The sequence below is a fragment of the Pteropus alecto genome, unplaced genomic scaffold (genome assembly GCF_000325575.1).
Source record: "Pteropus alecto unplaced genomic scaffold, ASM32557v1 scaffold146, whole genome shotgun sequence".
In the NCBI taxonomy this organism is placed as follows: domain Eukaryota; kingdom Metazoa; phylum Chordata; class Mammalia; order Chiroptera; family Pteropodidae; genus Pteropus; species Pteropus alecto.
Window position 1 is genome coordinate 23884616 of NW_006442107.1, and position 20395 is coordinate 23905010.

A 20395-nucleotide genomic window follows, 5' to 3' on the forward strand; every position below is an offset into this window, starting at 1 on the left:
AGTTTGGTATGCCAAAATGAATCTAAAGGGACTGGGAACTTTCATTTTAAATGACACAAACTACTAACATAAATTAATTGGATCAATGAGAGACATGAAATAATTATTTTAAAGTATAATATAAAGGAAAAGAAGATCTACATTTTTTTAACCCAATAAATTTTTCAGATGTAATAAGGCATGACAAAACCTGTCTTCATTCCTTTCTATTCAGCTCAGCAAGTGCTTTTGCGCTCCAATAGTTAATCAGTTACCAGATTCCACAATCTTTGTTTTTCACACTCCTCAACTCCTGCTGTGAATTGTTCCGCCAATGTTTTTAGAATTACCAAGGAGGCCACCAGTTTTTTACACCTTAAAAAAAGTAATTATTATTTCATCCACAATTAGATTTACTATATAAAATTGTTACCATATAGCAACAGCCTATAAAACATAATAGTATATTATCAAAGAAGTAAATGGGTTAAGATGAATCATTAATAGGTGAAATATATTTAATAAAATTATTCAACTCAACTTTTTAAATGACTATAGCCATGCCCAGCTTACAAAAAAAGTATAGCAAAATTGTATTATATACCAAGTAACCCTTAGCCAAACAAATCAATGAACATATATGTAAGGGTTATAAAATTATATCTAACTACTTTTACATAAAAGGTATAATGCAGGTATTATTATGTTAAAAATAGAAATCTTCTTAAAACATTATTTAACCTTTCTAACGTGCATAGAAAATTGAGAAATAGTTTAAAAAGTATTAACTTACCCTTTAATTTATTTAGAAAACCTTTGCTCTTGGTCAAAAGCAGATATTTCACTGCTGACTTTCCCTGAAGCTATGAACTGAAACAGTAAAGTGGTGGAAGCCACCTCTCTGGACTACGCTAGAGTCTGCAGACACTACTACTATGAGGAAGAGTTCTGCTGCATCTAAGCTATATACAGTGTGCAGTGGATAACCTAATATGCCTTTCATTTAACTGGCTGGGCAGGTTTCTACCGTCTGTGGAACATGGAATCAAACCAGAATATGTTGGCATAACAGGCCAGTCAAACCGGTTCTTCTGTAGATCCAGAACCCGTCCAACCAGTCTGCATCAAAGGCTAGCCCAACAAGCTGCAGCGGCTCAGCTCTGCTAAACTTGTACTGGGTGAGTTATCCCCACCTGCCGTCAAACTCCCAACAAACTCCTTAGAATGTTGTAGCCTCCAGCAAAATAATTCAGAGTTCTAATTCAGAGGTGGAGATGTGTGTTAGGTAAAGCAAGAGTCCATTGTTATAAACATCTCATTGTAGATACTTGAGTATCTATCATCCTCAGAGTAGGCAATCCTTTTTTAAATGTACTCCAGGGCTCCCTGCAGAGTAAAGCCTCTAGAAAGAGATTATCTACGATGAAGAACAATCCATAATGCCTGACCTTTTCTACTAGTCTACTTGACTGTTCAGTCTAGCTTAGCATTAAGGGGGAGGTTGATATTTCCACAAGAGTAGTGGCCCTGAGAGCTAGAAGGAAGCATTTCTGGAGGGAGGAAAACAAAGTAGAGGCTGACTAAACATTTGCCTGAGTGTGTCATCTTCCTTGTACTCAAATGATCCTTATACAATTGTAATCTAAAATTGGAAAAACTCCTATTTCTACATACTAGGACAGCTTGAAAAGTTTTACTTGGATATCAACAGTTGAACATAAATTATTGATATTTACTACATGCCAGGAACTTTGCCAGGTACAGGGTTACAGAAGTGAAAAAGACAAGTTTAGTAAGAGATGGGAGGAATGTCCAAGTTCCAGTTAAACATGTTTAGTAATCTTTTGGGAAGAAGAAGTAAGCAACACAAGATCTCATTCTGACAGAAATTGGTTTCTCTTAAGGGAAATCATGTGAGATTTAGTCTTGTTTTCTTATAACACTTGCATGTTTAGAAACAATGTTTTCTATATACCGATGCAATGATTCTCAAACTTTCCTTTTTACGTATCTTCTAAAATACTGATTGAGAACACAAATTACTGAGCCACACCTCCAGAGATTTTGATTCAATAGGTCTGGGATGTTACCCAAGTTCTTAGGTGATTATGCTGCAGTTGTTGCAGGGACCATAGGCCCAGACTCCTGCTTCTTGTCTATTTTTTTGTACTTAATTAGATAGGATACATATTAATCAAAAGTTGCTGTATTTATTTTTGTATCTCCAGTGTCCAGAACACCAACTCTTAGAAAGTATTTAATAAACGTGTGTTATGTAAAGATATACTCAGCACCAGCTCTTACTAGATCCAAGGGGAAATATAACTAATAACTATTATTTGAATCAAATGGGTTAAGTACTATAATTATAATAATTGAGGTAGAGACACAGAAAAAGGAGCAAGTATGACTGAGTATGGGATAGATTTCACAAAGAAGATGGGTTTAGAGACTTTCCTTTCTTAACCATGACCAAAGATTGCTATCTGCAGGATAACAAAATGTTGAGGCAACAATAAAAAGAATGCCTTTGATTTGATTCAGTAATAAGGTTTTAAGTACTTGAGGACACCATGACCTGAAAACTTAGTAATAAGGTTATTTCCTAGAGCAGGGCCCAGCAAATTTTCCCACAAGTATCAGAGAGTAAATATTTTAGGGTTTGTAGGCCAGATTGTCTCTGTTTCAAATATTGAACTCTAACATTGTAGCAGAAAAATAGACAAACGATAGTCAGTGAATAGGTGTGGCTTTGTTCCAATAAAACTTAATCTTAATAAAATAGGTGACGGATCAGATCTGACCAATGGGCCATAGTTTGCTGACCCCTGCTCTAGAGTGAAAATTGTAAAAATTAACAAGATTACATAATTGGTTAAGAAAATAAGCTTGCATATCAGAAAGACTTGGCATCCATCCCAGTTCTGTTCCATATTAGCTTTGTCACCTGAATCGAGCATTCATTTTACTTTATTTAATTTATTTAACTTATTCGTTTTATTAAATGTGGATGAAAGTAACAGTTGTGACCCCTTAGAGTTATTTATGATTAAATAATATAATTCACATGAGGCTTTATCCAAAAATCTAGTACACAGTAAGGGCCCAATAAAATTCAACTAGAAATAAAGCTAGTTAAGCATGGCAGTTGAACATGGATGTTTATTTCCATTATTTCTTGAAGTCCCACTAAAATGACAGTAAAGAACCAAAAACGACATGAACTTTTAAGGATCAAAAAGAATGAGAGAGGTAGCAGACAAGATGTGTCCATAAATTTTTGAAGAAGAAATATAGATAAATGATGACTGATTTAACAGAATAGAGAAAGAGAAAGTCTACTTTCAATAATAAAAGCAAGTCTGTCTTTGCTGCAGAATCCTGGAAAATTTCAAGAATTGGAGTCACAAGCTACCACAGATGGTTTTGGGGAATTGGGATGGGGCTTTAAATGGGAGAATTGGTTGGCAGAAGATAGGTAGGACTTGTTGATTCATGATGGGAAAGATTTCCCAGGTTGGTTCTGGACTTGAAAATACCAAGCAGAGATGAGGGTGAATGGTGAAGTACCACATTGAAAGCAAAGAGATTGTATTAGTTTCCTATGGCTGCTATAACAAATTGCCACAAACTTAGTAGTTTAAAAGAACACATTTATTATCTTACATTGCTGGAGGTTAGAAGTCCAAGATGAGTCTCATTGTCTATGATCAGGGCATCAGCAAGGTTGAGTTCCTTTCTGGAGGCTCTGGGAGAGAACTTGTTTTCTTGTCTTTTCCAGTTTCTAGAGGCTTCCTGCATTTGTTGGCTCATGGCCCCCTTTCATCTTCAATGTCAGCAATGACCAGTCAAGCCTTTCTCACACTGCAGCATTCTGACACTGACTCTGCTGCCTTCCTCTTCCCCATATAAATCCAATACAGGATAATCTCCCCATTTTAAGATCAGCTGATTATCAACCTTAATTCCATCTTCAACCTTAATTCTCCTCTGCCATGTAACATAACATATCACGGGCTCCTAAGATTAGAATGTGGACATCTTTGAGAGACTCTTATTCTGCCTACCACAGAGATTAAGTCAAAGTTTCTATATTGAATGGTGAGATGACCAGGTCCATTCTTCTGCTTGACTTCTGAATGCTAATAACCAGGTTTATACTCCTCACTCAGTAGTCAGGAAGAAATTTTCTCCAAGAAAATCTCAGAATTCTTATCACCCTAATGCAGTGGTTATTAACTAAGGATGATTTTGTCTCCAGGAGCCATTTGGCAATGTCTGGACAAATTCTTGATTGTAAACTACTTGGTAGTGGGGAGAGATGTGTCACTGGCTTCTAGTGCATAGAGGCCAGGGATGCTACTAAACATCTTAAAATGAATAGAACAGCACATCCTCCCCTCTCCCTGCCACCCAAAATAAGTATCCAATTCAAAATGTCAATAGTGCCAAAGATGAGAAACCCTAGTCTAATATTAAGCCTACCAGTCAACATTACCCTAATATAAATAAATCCCACCTAGGCACACAGTTTCGAATCAGCATTTTTATGCTTCATTCTAAGAGATCATCTAACATGAAAGAGACAAAAAAGAAACCAATAGTTAAAAAGAATTTATATAAAATAGTCAATATAGGGAGCTGACTAATAATAATAAACCCCACTTATATTAATATCGTCGAAGAAATAGAAGATATCAGTTACATAAAAGATAAACATCAGGCTATCTAAAAGTGAAACTTTTGGAGAATAAAAGTTATTGGGAAGTGAAAATATGATAGCAGAATGACAATCAACAGGAGTTAGAAAATAAAGTTGAGGTAATCTACCAGAAAGTAAAATTAAGAAAGTACTGAAGGATGTGCTACAGAATATGAGTAAATTTAAAAAGATGAAAATATAGAATCAGAAGTATCTCCACTTCTCTTTCCATAAAGTTCATCATGGCCACCAGTCCCAAGACCACAGCACTATATAGGGTCATTGCACACAAGTAAGTTATGAAGACTCTGTGATTTTCACTTCAAAATCACATTGCCTATGACTGAGGGAAGGAAAGAGAGTGGGAGAGAGAGGGAGAGAAGGAAGGAGTGAGAAAAGGGAGAGAGAGAGTGCGTGAGAGGGAGTGGGGGAGGGAGAAGGAGCAGGAGAGGAAGGGGGGGAAGATGTGAATATGATTAGTTTTTGATATGAGATTCAATTTAAACATTTTTTTAAAAAATGCAAGTGCTGAATTCACTCTTCACCAGGGATTAATGTTCAAAGGTCATAAAATGAGGAAGGCAATCAAACTGTTACAAGAACAAACTTGCACCTGTCAAAAAAAGTGTGCACATTTATACCTCCAATATTTATAAGTAAGGGTTTGCAACATATTATTCAAAATCTAGTAAAACCTGATCACTATTAAATTAAGAGCATGTTTCACCTGAATAAGCCCAAATCAGGAAGCCCGATTTTGAGCTTGCCTCAGTTATTCTTAGGGTATAAAAACATGGATTAGTTATTTATTTAATATCCTGAGCCTCAGTTGCTTTATTTGTTAAATGAAGAAGTTCGATTGGGTATATTCTAAATATTTAGCTCAACTCTTTTACTCTAAAGTTCTTTTGGGCAAGTGAAAATGTGGGAACAAAAGCAAAATAGGCTAATCAAGGAGGCATTTTATAAGAGAGCAATTGAAAAATGCAAGCTAATTTTAATTCGTGTTCTCCAAAAGCTGACGCTGAGATACGGATTCAGGTGCAGGTGGTTTATTAGAAATATACTCTAATATAAAGCTAGTAATGGAGTCAGGGAGGCAGGAACAGAAAGAAGAATAAGAAATGCAAAAATATCACTTCAGCATCGAGTCCAAAGGTTCAAGTTTAAGCAGATTCAGGTCATACAATATATGTTTTCTGGCCACAATGGAATTAAATTAGAAGTCAATAAACAAATAAGGTGTGGAAAATTTCCCATTTGTAAACTAACACACTCTAAATAACTCATGGGTCAATGATGAAATAAAATGGGAAATTAGGATGTATTTTGTTATAAATGATAATGAAAACCCAACATAATAAAATTAATGAGGTAAATATATAATTAAGTTCAGAATGTGCTAAGATTGTAATGTTGGTGGATAAATCACTTGTAAAACTAGTAATGGTTAAAAGACAAAAGTATTAAACATTACCACAACAATTTGTTAATGGATACACAAGGTAAAAAGATATAAATTGTGAAATCAAGAACAAAATGTTGGTTAGGAAGAGTAAAAATGTAGAGCTTTAGATTGTGTTTAAAGTTGTTGACAGCTTAAAATAGACTATTATAACTATACGATGTTTTATGTAAGCCTCAAAGTAACCATAAAGGGAAAAACCTATAGTAGATGTGCAAAAGGCAAAGGGAAAGGAATCTAAGCATACCACTACAGAAATCACCAAATCATAAAGGGAGAGAGTAAGAGACAAAAAAAGTAACAAAGGAATCATACAATAGCCAAAAAACAATTAACAAATGACAATAGTCACACCTATCGAAAATTACTTTGAATGGACTAAATTCTTCAATAAAAACACATTGAGTGACTGAGTGGATAAAAAACCAAGACCCAACTATATGCTGCCTACAAGAGACTCACCTCAGCTTTAAAGGCACACATAGAGGTTGAAAATGAAGGGATGAAAAAACGATATTTTATGCAAATAGAAGTCAAAAGAAAGCAGGAGCTGATATACATATGTCAGACAAAATAGACTTTAAGCTAAAAGGTCAGTATGTAATGATAAAGGGGTCAATTCATCAAGAGGATATAAGAACTCACTGTAAATATTTATATTTCGACATTAGAGCACATAAATATATAAAGCAAATATTAACAAATATGAAGGGAGAAAGAGAGTGCAATACAATAATAGCAAGGGATTTCATCCATATATGGTCAATGAAGTTATGACAAAAAACCAAGAATATACAACTGGGAAAGGATAGTCTCTTCAAAAAATGGTTTTGGGAAAACCAGACAGCCAATTTTCCATTTGTGCAAAAGAATGAAATTGGATCACTGTTTTACACTGCACACAAAAATCAACTCAAAATGGATTGAAGATTTGAAAGTAAGACCTGAAACCATATATCTCCTAGTGCATAGAGGCCAGGAGGTGGTAAGCTGCTTGACACTGGTCTTTGTGATGAGTTTTTTAATTTTATATCAAAAGCAAAGACAACAAAACAAGAACAGATGAGTGAGACTACATCAAACTAAAAAGCTGTATACTGTGCTATATATTTGAAAGTTGCTAAGAGAGTAGATCTTAAAATTTCTCAGCACACACACACAACAAATGTGTATCTGTGTATGGTGATAGGTGTTAACTAGACTTATTGTGGTGGTCATTTCACAACATATCCACATATTGAATCATTATGTTGTACATCTGAAACTCATAAAATGTTACATGTCAATTATATCTCAATTAGAAATAAACTCAGTGATATCAGAGCCTATCTCTGCTTTTTTCTCCACTGTACCTCTAACACCTAGCACAGGGTCTGTCTGGCATAGAGTCAACATTCAGTAAACATGTATTGCATGAATTGAACTAAACTCTATTTGACTTGGTTACCTGAGCAAATTTATTCTTTCCGTTCAGCATCAGTCTCTCTGTCTATAAAATGAGGGCTATGGGCTAGATACTCTCCAGGGTTCTTCTCTAAGTTCTGACATTTTATGGTTTATTTTCCTTAAACTTTAGTCATAATTTCAGTAACATTCCTCAGTGATGAAAAAAATAATAAGGTACTTCAATATACCACTTTTAATAATGAATATGAATAGATCATTCAGACAGAAAATCAATAAAGAAACATTTGGGCCATACACAACATTCCATTCACATTAGACTGGATATACCTAAAAAATATACATAAGATTTTCCATCCAGCAGCAGAATACACATTCTTCTCAATACACATTGAATATTCTCCAGGATAGAAGATATGTAGTTCACAAAACAAGCCTTAGCAAATGGTAAGATGATTGAAATCACACTATCTTTTCTGACCACAATGTTATAAAATAGATATCAGTAACAGGAAAAAGACTAGAAAATTCACAAATCTGTGGAAATTTAATAACACACTCCTGAACAACCAGTGGGTCAAAGAAATCAAAAGGGAAATTTTAAAGATCATGAAACAAATGAAAATGGAAACACAGCATACCAAAACTTATGGGATGCAGCAAAAGCAGTTGTAAGAGGGAAGTTTATAGTGATAAATGTAGGCATTAAGAAAAAAAAAACTTCAAATAAACAACCTAACTTTACATTTCAAATAACTAGAAAAAGAACAAACTAAATCCAAACTTAGTAGAAAGAAGGAAACAACAAAGATCGGAGCAGAAATAAATGAAATAGAAACTAAAAAGACAATTAAAAAATTAATGCAACTATATGGTTTGAAAAAAAAAGAAAAAAATTGACAAACCTTTAGCTAGAGCAGGAAAAAGAGAAGACTCAAATAAAATCAGAAATGAAAGAGGAGACATTTAACATAGATATACTAAGGATCATAAGAAACTGCTATGAACAATTACATGCCAACAAAGCAGATAACCTAGAAGAAATGAATAAATTCTTAGAAACATACAACCTATCAAGATTGAATCATAAATAGATAGAAAATCTGAACAGACCAATTACTAGTAAGGACATTGAATCGGTTGTCAAAAACCTCCCAACAAAGAAAAGCCCTGGCTTTTGACCGTGTGGCTTCACTACTGAATTCTACTAAACATTAAAAAAAATTAATATCAACCCTTCTCCAACTCTTCTAAAAAATTGGAGAGGAAGGAATATTTCCAAATTCATTTTATGAGGCCAGCATTGCCCAGATACAAAAACCAGAAAACACACTACCAGAAAAGAAAATTATAGGCCAATATCCTTGATGAATGTAGAGGCAAAAATCTTCAACAAAATATAAAGCAAAAAATAAAGAAGTGGCACTACATCGAACTAAAAAGCCTCTGCACAGCAAAGGAAACCATCAACAAAAGGAAAAGGCAACCTATATGGGAGAAAATATTTGCAAACTACATATCTGATAAGTAGTTAATATACAAAATATCCAAGGAAATCATACAACTCATAGCAAAAAAGAAACAAACAAAAAACAAATCAAATGAAAAAATGGGCAAAGGAAATTCGATAGACACTTTCTCAAAGAAAACATACAAATGACCAACAGGCACATGAAAAGGTGCTCAACATCACCAATTATCACAGAAATGTAAATCAAAATCACAATGAGACGTCACCTCATACCTGTTAGAATGGCTATTATCAAAAAGACAAGAGATAAAAACTGGCAAGGATGTGGAGAAAAGGAAACCCCGTACAATACTGGTGGGCAGGTAAACTGTTTTCCACTATGGAAAACAGTACAGAGGTTCCTCAAGAAATTAGAATTTGAACTGCTGTATGATCCAGCAATCCCACTTCTGGGTGTATATCCAAAGGAAAATAAATCATATCTCAAAGAGGTATCTGTATTTCCATGTTCATTGCAGCATATTCACACTAGCCAAGGTATGGTAACAACCTAAGTGTTCATCAATGGACGAATGGGTAAAAAAAAATGTGAGGGGTATGTGTGTGTCTGTGTGTACCTGAAGGGCAGTATGCTACCTAAAATAAAGGAAGGAAGGAAGGAAGGAAGGTAGGAAGGAAGGAAGGAAGGTTTTGCCATCTCTTTTGTTTTATTGATTCTGATACTTATGTCTCAGGATTTTATATTTTATCCTAAACAACTGAAACAAGGACACATCTTTTAATGGTTGTATTTATTTGCTAGGGCTACTGTAACAAAGTACCACAGATTAAATGACTTAAAAAACAGACATTTATCTTCTCACAGTCTGCAGGCTAGAAGTCTGAAATCAAGGTATTAGCAGGGTTGGTTTCTTCTGAAAGCCATGAATAAAGAATCTGTTCCAGGCCTCTCTCCTTGGTTTGTAGATGACTATCTTTGCCCTGTGTCATCTCTCTGTATACATCTGTATCCAAATTTCTTGGTTTTATAAGGACACCAGTCATATTGGATTAGGACCCATCTTAATGATTTATTTTAATTATTCTTTTAAAGACCTTATCTCTAGATACAATTATATTCTGAAGTACTGAGGGTTAAGATTTCAACATTTGAATTTGGAGGAGGGGCATAATTCAGCCCACAACACTGATATTTGTCAGTAAGATAATAAATTTTTATCTTTGTTACTTTTGCTTATTAGTGTTTATGGAGGAGAAAAAAGTCCTTCCTGCAGGAACTTAAGCAAGCAACCTTAACTAATTAGAATTGAGTTTCAATTCCAAATCCCCAGGGGGAAGAATCAGATCTATAGAGGTTAGATTATATATCCACCCCTAATCACTCAGCTTTGGCCAGGATCAGGTATTTAGTACATATCAGGCTGATGGGGTCCATTCTCGTTGATCAAAGATAGTTTCCTATTGGTCAGTTACCTTAAGCATTATTTACCGTTAAAAGATCAGTGTAAATGAAAATTTATTTAGAATTAAATGTAAAACTGCAATCTGGCATATTTTTCAATTCTTATGGTTAAAATTAACTTCGATAGTAGAATAAACCTTTGAGAATTTATGACTTAGAAAATTTTATGATTGATCAAGGCTTAAAAGAGAAAGAACTTGAAATGAGTATTTTATATCTTTATATAATGTTGAAGTAATCGATGTACTTGAATGTCTAAAATAAAGTTATGGAACTACAAAGCAAAATGAACTTATGGTTAAATATTGCAAATGGCTTTGTCTGAAATTTCCTAAGTACTATATAGGTGCTAACAAATTCTCCAACTTGAGGAGACATGCAATGAAAATTGCATCACTCTTGTTCTGAGTGCTATTGTAAGCAGTGATTTTTTTCCATCAATAGTTTTTTTCCTTTAAAGTGCTACCATGTGCCAAATTAAGAGATATGAATTTGCAAATAGTTTCATTTTACATGCCAGCAATAATAACTAGACTTACCAAGGAAAAGTAATCTCAATCACCTGGGTAAAACTTCCTATTTCCTAATTCTTTCTCTTTTTTTTTTTTCACTTTATACCTGTGTCTCTTCAACTTATTATTTTTATTTTATTTATTTTTGTGACATATGTTAGAGAGAGATCTCCTATGTCTGAGGTGTCATGACCTGTGTCTTTAATGTCAGGGAAGTTGTAATTAGCTGGAAATATGGCTGGAAGTCACATTTTCTAAGTAGCAACATGCCCTTGCTTTTGGTATTGAAAGCAGTGGCAAGCTTTTATATCTCTCTTTCTGCCCCTCCAATTCTTTCCTCTTTGGCATTATAGTATAGTTATTAGGAGTTAGAGTTTCAAAATAGAAACTCCTGTGTTCAAATCCCAGTTCAACCATGTAGTAGGTGTAATTTCTTTGGTAAATTATTGGGCTTCTGGGCTTAGTTTCTTCATCTATAAAGAGGAATAATAAAATTATTACAAGGATTAAATGGGATAATATTGGCAATGTGCTTAGCAAGAGCCTAAAAAGAGGTAGCAATATGTATTTAAAAATAATCCTAACATTATTTTCAGTGCTAGGCCTGGGTAAACAAAGATGCATGAGGAATGGTTCCTGATTTGACAAAACTCATAGGCCAACAGAGTCTGGGACTCAAAAAGTAGCACTGTAAATGAATTTTTTTCTGTTAGTAAGACACTGGTAATTGATAGAGGTTCTTGGTATTTCCATTAAATACTACCGTATTATTATTTAAAAATACATATAAATAAAGTTTATTCTTAACTTTAAATTTTAAGAATTTTATCCTCAGAGCAAGTTATTATAAATCTTATTAGAACTGTAGATGTTGGCTTGTTTTTAGTTCTGTCTGAGCTCACAGGCTGCCAGGCTCTTTCCTAAGTATCAAGTAGAGGACAGCCAGGTACACATCAAGCTCCAAATGATGGAGCATATACAACTTGGAAAATTGGCTCTGGTCCTGGCTTTGGATATTGAGGAGAGGGTCCAGAATGTGGGATGCAAACTTAGGAAATCTATCCAGAATCGAAGCAAAGGGAAACAGGCTCAAGTTTTTCAGTTGGTGCCCAAGGCCAGACTTTCTCCAAGCATCTTTACCTTGAGGGTAGAGAGAAAAGAGAAAATTAGGAACTCAAGAGGTCTGGGTAGGAGCTCAGAGAAGCATCCTCACCTTCACAAGGGCAGCCTAACAGGGGTAGGGCAGGGTGAGAGAGGTGAAGAGAAGAGTGCTACCAATGCTTTAGCCCAGTGGCCTCTAAACATTCTGACTGTTGACGTTTATTTACTTACTTATAAATTATATACATATAGCTCTACTACCAATAACATCTAAATGCAAAGTAAAGTTCATTGTTAATGAGAATTGCAATTATTTTAAAAATAATTTAGGAAGTAATTTCAAATTATTTTGGCTGGTTTCTTGCCAGATTTCATTATACTATTATTGTTCGTAAATGAAGATGGGCCAATGAAGAAGAGATTGTGTTGCTTTCTTGTTGCTTGGTGTTGTGCTTGCTTTGTTGGTGTTGTTATCTTGCCTTTTAAGCCATTGTGTGAGGGTTAGGTTAATAATCTATAAATGCACTTGATTGGGCACGCATAGACAGAAATACATTAGTATATACTGAATCCAATGAAAAATTAGAGTACCCTTTTCATCTCTTTTGATTTGTAAAACTCCTGCTCCTCCCTCGGGTTACTTTGCATATCATATGGAACTTATGTTCTTCCTTAACATTCAAAGGATGAACAGTCATTATATAATAGCTTTTTTTTTTTTCTGAATTGATTTTGGAAGAGATTGGGAGAAGTTAAAGAAGAAAAAATTTCCTTCTTATAATAAAGAATAAGAAAGACAGATTGGCATCTAGGGCTGCAGAGACAAGGAGAAAGAATGGAGGTTAAAAAGATATGGGGAATTAATTGCCAGAGAGAGTGAGTTTTGAGAAAAAGAGATGAATAAAGGATCTTTTTTAAAAAAATTATTTATTTTAATTAGTTTCAAGTATACAAACTTGAGGTTTGTAAAACAATCCCCCCAATTGCTCCCTCCCTCCCCTGATCCTCTACCGAGCCAACGTATTAATGTTAATTGCATTCCCTAAGCCGTGCTCCCCATCCCTGTGACCATCCATCAACTACTAATTTGTATGTCTTTAACCCTTCACCCCATTTTCTCAGCATCCCAACGCCCCCTCCCCTCTGTCCGTCACCAAACTGTCCACTATATTTGTGAGTCTGTTTTTGATTAGTTTGTTCTTTTTATCCTCAGATTCTGCATATAAGTGAAATCATACAGTGTTTATCTTTCTCTGTCTGACTTAAATACTTTCTAGGTCCATTAAAGCAATATCTTTTTCCATTCCCTTCTTTTTCATATCTAGGCCTCTTGTTTTCTTATCCTGTCAGCCACTTTATCTTTTGGTTGGAGCACTTAATTCTTTTCCATTTAAGGTACTTATTGATAGGAATGTAGTTGTTACCATTCTTTATTCCTGTTTTTGATACATGTTCTTTCTTCTTAAAGAAGTCCCTCCAACATTTCCTGTAATACTGGCTTGGTTGTGATAAATTCCTTTAGCTTATTTTTGTCTGGGAAGCTCTTTATCTGTCCTTCAACTCTAAATGATAGCTTTGCTGGATAAAGTATTCTTGATAGTAGATCCTGGCTCTTCATCCTGTCGAATATTTTTTTGTCAATCCCTCTGTCCTGCATAGTTTCTTTTGATAAATCAGCATCCAGTCTTATGGGTGCTCCCTTGTAGGTAACTACCTATTTTTTTCTTGCTGCTTTTAATATTCTTTCTTTGTATTTAACCTTTGGCATTTTCATTATGATGTATCTTGGTGTTGGCCTCTTTGGGTTCCTGCTTTTTGGGATTCTCTGAGCTTCCTGGGGTTGTATGTCTATTTCTTTCATCAGGTTAGGGAAGTTTTCCATCATTATTTCTTCAAACAGCTGTTCAACATCTTGATTTTCTTCAGTTACACCAATCAGATGGATATTTGAACCCTTAATAGTGTCCCATATTCTCCTTAAATTATTTTTAAAGTCTTGAGATCTTATCTCTTGCTGTTCTGATTGTGTGTCCTTGGCTTTCCCATCCTCTAGATAAGACATTTGATCCTCTTCTTTATTCACTTTGTTTATTCCTTTGTTTATTTCATTTAATATACTTCTCATCTCAGATAGTGTGTTTTTCATTTCAGACTGGTTCTCTTTTACAATATCCATTTCCATTTTTGTGATTTTTATCTCTTTGTTGAAGTTCTCTACACTTCCCAAAAGTTCATTGAACATCTTTATAACCAGTGTTTTGAACTCTGCATCTGTTAGATTACTTGACTTTATTATTTCTGGATCTCTGTTCTGTTCTCTCATATGGCTTCTATTTCTTTGTCTTCCCATTTTGGCTGTCTTTCTGTGTGTGTTTCTATGTACTAAGCAAAGCTCCACGTCTGTTGGTCTTATTAGTGCGGATTTTTGAAGTAAGTGTCCAGTGGCACAGAGAGGTTCAGCTGAAGGTCAAATTTATCCCAAGCTTCTACCTTTCTGGAGCCACTGTTAAGATTCAGCAAGCAATCCACAGATGCTGTGCTTATAGTTACTTCAAAAGGCCACACCAGAAACCAAGGCCATAGCCTCCAGTGCGAGTCTAGGTGCTGCCCAGCAAGGAGCACCTAACTTGCTGAGGCTATACCTGGATTGGCTTGGGCGGGGCCATGAGTTGCGGTAGGCGGGGTTTCCGGGATTCCTCTGGGCGGAGCGACCTCTGTTATTGAGTTTGATGATGTCATGGCTATGGCGGAGCTGTGTCCATGCACTGGGAGAAGGGAGGGCTCAACAGGGAACAATGGATACCACCGGTACTTCTGTACAGAGCAAGTCTCACTTTGATTCTCACCTCGGCCCTCACTCCGACAATATCTCCCTGTAAGTCCCTAGTGTCCCCTGTATGCAGCCGAATCGGCACTAGTGCTCAGAGTGAGCAGTTCCATCACCGCAAAAGTCCATTGTGTATGTAGCCCCTTTAAGAGGCTGCTGTTGCTGCTGCTGCTGCTGCAGCTTCTGTCTCACTCAATCGTTAGAGACCAGGCAGCCCCATGACCTCGCCCCGTCCTATGTTCTGCCGTTGCAGGGTAATTTCTTAGATTTCTCCCTAGTTGTATGGCTTGTTCATCTCAGGCAATTTTCCTTGCTGCTGCTCCTTGTTTCCATCACAACTTTTATTTGGTTGCCAGAGAGATGAACAGAGCCTCTATCATCTATACCATTTTTTTTTCTCTCAATAAAGGATCTTTTTGAGAGGTTTTACTATATAAAATTGATGTGGCCTGCCCTCCATATCGCCAAATCTTTTATTCTGGTTACACATTTTTGACTAAATAAAAATGCTGCACTCTAAAGTTTCTCAGTGACAGAGTGCATATAATAGTATACACTCAAAATGCCTTTCCTTGCTACTTGCCTATCCAAATCCTGCCTAGCTCAAGATCCACCTTTTCCAAGTAGCCTGTACAGACTATCTTTTCTAATAATGGCAGCAACAGTATCTCCTATCCCACATGAGCTTCTTTCAAGGTGACATTGACACCATCCCTTCACTAACGAGGCTGTATGGATGGCGAATAAGTGCACAAAAAGATATTCAACATCATCAGTCATTAGGAAAATGCAAATTAAGACCACAATGAGATATTTTTAATACACCTATTGTAAGAGCTAAAATTTAAAAAATAGTGACAATACCAAATGCTAGTGAAGATTCAGAGAAATTAGGTCTCTCATTGGTGGGAATGTAATGGTATAGGCACTCTGGAGAATAGTTTGGCAGTTTTTTTTTTTTTAAACTAAACGTATATATAACATATAACCCAGCAGCTGTACTCCTGCATTTATCCCAGAGAAATGAAAACCTATGTTCATACAAAAACCTTTACATAAATGTTCATGGTAGTTTTATTTGCAATAACTCCTAACTGTAAACAATCAAGATATCCTACATTAGGTGACTAGTTAAGCAAACAATGGGGTAGATTTACATCAAAGGATACTACTTAGCAATAAAAAGGAATGGACTATATATTGATACATGCAATAACCTGAATGGATTTCAGGGTATTATGCTAAGTGAAAAACATCAATCTTAAGAAGCCATATACTATATAATTTCATTTCTGTAACATTCTGAAAATGACACTATTATAGGGCTGGAGAAAAAAATTAGTGGTTGCCAGGATTTAGGGATGGTGAGGGGAGGGTATGACTATAAAGGGGGAGCACAAGAGCGATCTTCATGGTGATAGTTCTGTGTCTTAATTATGGTGGTAGTTCATGAATGTACACACATGACCAAATGCCACATCAAATGACAGTGTCAGTATCCTGGTTTTGAGTAAATATAGTTACTAAGATGTAACTATTGGGAGAAACTGAGTGAAGGGTATATGAGTCTTCTCTATACTATCTTTGCAATTTTGTGTGAATCTATAATTATTTCAAAATAAAAGCTAAAAGAATGCAATAGACTAAATTTATATTAGCCCTTCATCAGTCCTCGTCTCCACTCCCCTTACCTAGGAAAAGGAAGAGTAAAGGAAGTTGTGGGGCATACCAGAGATATTTTATAATTTCTCTTGTAATTTTTTCCTTTGACCCCCATACTAAGTAGAATGGTGTAATTTTATTCCCAAATGTATGTGGATTTTAAAAAATTTTTATATTTTTATTTTTTCAATTATAGTTGACGTACAATAATATATTAGTTTCAGGTGTACAACACAGTGATTAGACATTTATATGACTTATGAAGTGATCATCCTGACAAATCCAGTACTCATCTGACACCGTACGTAGTTATTATAATACTACTGATTTTATTCCCCATGCTATACTCTACATCCCCATGACTATTTTGTAACTACCAATTTGCACCTCTTAATCCCCTTACCCTTCACCCATCTCCCCACCTGCAGTCTGACAACCATCAAAATGCTTTCTATCTATAAACTTGTTTCTGTTGTTTGTTTGTTTATCATGTTCTCTAGATCCCACATATGACATTTGTCTTTCTCTGTATTCACTCAGCACAATATCTTCCAGGTCCATCCATGTTATTGTAGATGGCAAGACCCCATTCGTATTTTTATGGCTGAGTAATAGTCCATTGTATATATGTACCACCTCTTTATCTGTTTATCCATTGATGGACATTCAAGATGCCTTCATATCTCAGCTACTGTAAATAATGCTGCAGTGAATATAGGGATTCACATGTTCGTTCGAAGTAGTATTTTGAGTTTGTTTGGATAAATACCCAGAAGTGAGATTACGGAGTCCTTCTATGGCTCTTGTTAGAGCCTTTGTTTTAAAGTCTATTTTGTCTGGGATTAGTATTGCTACTCCAGCTTTGTTTGTTTGTTTGTTTCCATTTTTATGAAATATCTTTTTCCATTCTTTTACTTTCAGTCTGTGTGTGTCTTTAGATCTGAAGTGAGTCTCTTGTAGGCAGCATATGTAGGGGTCTTGTTTTCTTATCTATTCAGCCACTTTATCTTTTGATTGGAACATTTAATCCACTTATGTTGAAAGTAATTGTTGATAGATATGTATTGCCATTTTATTCTTCATATTTTTAATCTTTTCTTCTTTTTCTTAAAGATGTCCCTTTAATATTTCTTTTAATACTGGTTTGGTGGTGATGAATTCCCTTAGCTTTCTCTTGTCTGGGAAACTCTTTAACTTTTCTTTGATTCTCAATGATATCTTTACCGGGTAGAGACATCTTGGTTGTAGATCCTTCCTTCTTATCCCTTTGAATATTTCATGTCAATCCCTTCTGGCCTGTAAAGTTTCTGTTGAGAAATCAGCTGACAGTCTTTTTTTTTAAAACGCCTACAGCACCTGGTATTCCTAGGTGGTCTCCCATCCAAGCACTAACCAGGCCTGACCCTGCATAGCTTACGTGATCAGACGAGGTTGGGCTCATTCAGGGTGGCATGGCCGTAGAGCTGACAGTCTTATGGGAGCTCCCTTGTAAGTAACTAACTGCTTTTCTCTTGCTGCTTGTAAGATTCTCTCTTTGTCTTTAAGCTTTGGTGTTCTAATTATGCTGTGTCTTGGTGTGGGCCTCTTTAGGTTCATCTTATTTGGAACTCTCTGTGCTTCCTGGGTTTGTATGTCTATTTCCTTCAGTAGGTTAGGAAAGTGTTCAGTCATTAGTTCTTGAAATAATTTTTCAATGCCTTGCACTCCCTCTTTTCCTTCTGGTAACTTATAGTATGAATATTGGTATGCTCGATGTTGTCCCAGAGGCCCCTTAAACTATTCTCAGTTTTTTGGATTCTTTTTTCTTGTTGCTGATCTGATGGTTGTTTTCTGCTACCTTATCTTATAAATTGGGGGTCCCCAATCCCTGGGCCATGGACCAGTACCAGTCCATGGCCTGTTAGGAACTGGGCTGCATAGCAGGAGGTGAGCAGCAGGTGAGTGAGCAAAGCTTCATCTGTATTTGCAGCCACTCCCCAGCACTAGCTTCACTGTCTCAGCCCCACCTCAGATCATCAGGCATTAGATTCTCATAGAAGCACCAGTCCCTGGTGCCAAAAAGGTTGGGGACCGCTGTTCTAAATCACTGATTCGATCCTTCACTTCACCTAATCTACTATTAATTCCTCCTAAGGTATTTTTTATTTCAGTTATTGTATTCTTCATTTCTGACTTGTTCTGAGTTCATCTACTCTTTCCTTAAGTTTATCGAGCATCTTTATAACCAGTGTTTTGAACTCTGCATCTGGTAGATTGCTTGTCTCCATTTTGTTTAGTTCTTTCTCTGGAGCTTTATTCTGTTCTTTCATTTGAGACATGATTCTTTGTCTCCCCATTTTGGCTGTCTAGTTGTGTTTGTTTCTATGTATTAGCTAGAGCTGCTATGTCTCCCAGTCTTAGTAGAGAGGCCTTATGTAGTAGGTGTGCTGTGGGTCTCAGTGGCACACAGTTTTCCCTGATCACCTAGGCTGGGTGCTCCAGGTGTGTCCCTTGTATGGGTTGTATGTGCCTTCCTGTTGTAGTTGAGCCTTGGTTGTTGTTTGCCTGTCAATGGGAGGGACTGACCCTCAGGCTGATTGGTTGTGATGACTGGCTGTGGCCAGGGAAGGAACTGTTGTGCTGGGGCTGACTCTACAGAGCAGGATTCACTTTAGTGGGGCTCTGGTGCCTGCCCAGTGTGCCTTTTGGGTATATCGTCCTCAGATGTGACCCTAGGTGATATTCCAGCTCAGCTGAAGCTGGCCACTGGTTGTGCAAGGCTGGGGCCTCCTTGGAGGGGCTCTGCCACAGGCCATTTCTGCTGTAGCTTGTGCCCTGCCTGGAGTCACCTGGCATGAGCCACCAAGCAATCTACAGATGGCCACCACCCACTCTGGGCTTAAAAGTGCCTCGAGAGGCCAAATCGCAAACCAAGACTGGCTGCAGCTAGTGCTGGACTTGGGGCTGCTCAGCAAGATGTATGGGCATGCCAAGGTCAGATGCTGCTTGTTAGGTTTTGTGAACTTTTGAGAGATTTTAGAATATTTGTAGCATGAGCCAAGCCAGCCCATTTGGCAAATTCACAGGAAGTGGCTTGGGCAGGTCTGCAAGTTGGGGCAGGGGGTGGGGTCTCAGGGAATCACCCAGGCAGAGCCCCCATGTAGCTACGTTGCTGGATGCTCAGAAATGGCAGCTGCCTGCATCTGCACGCCAGGCCTTGGGAAGGTTCAAGGAAGGAACAATGCCCTCTGCCAGCACTTCTATCTGGGAGAAAGCTGCCCTCCAGCTCTTGCCCTGAAGCCAGACAACTCATTTCCTCCTCATATGAATCTGGTGCCTTTCAAGTTGCTGCCCCAGTGCTGGAGCTCAGAGTGAGTCCGTCACCGTAAGTCCTGACACGGGCGCCTAAGAGGAAGTTAATTTTACAATTCCCTCAAGCCTCTGTCTCACTTAGCCACAATCTCCACTGGTTTTCACAGCCAGAAGTTGTGGGGATTTCTCTTTCTGGCACTAGAACCCTGGGTTGGGGAGCCTGGTGTGGGGCCAGGAGCCCTCACTCTTCTAGGCAGACCTCTGCAGCTGAGATGTTTACCCCAATTCTCAACTGCCAAACATGGGTGTGGGACCAGCCTGACCATCTCTGTCCCTCCTGTGAGTCTCGAGATGGCCTCTTCTGTGTGTCTCCAGTGGTAGGACTTCTGGCTAGACTTCAGGTGACTCCCAATGATGGCTATTCTTTTAAAAATATCTTATTGTAATCAATTTTTAACTTTATTCCATTGTGTAAGATTTTAAACTTTTGAAAAATTTTCCAGTTTTGTTGAGAAATAA

The 20395-nt window shown here is 36.8% G+C and overlaps 1 long non-coding RNA gene across 1 annotated transcript in view; it reads left to right on the top strand.

Moving 5' to 3' along the window:
* Positions 1 to 1003: 1003 nt before the first annotated feature.
* Positions 1004 to 20395, top strand: part of LOC112469266 — a 235465-nt gene continuing 216073 nt past the window's right edge. The window contains exon 1 of the long non-coding RNA XR_003042597.1: positions 1004 to 1157. This is a non-coding gene — a long non-coding RNA (uncharacterized LOC112469266). The remainder of the gene's footprint in view (positions 1158 to 20395) is intronic.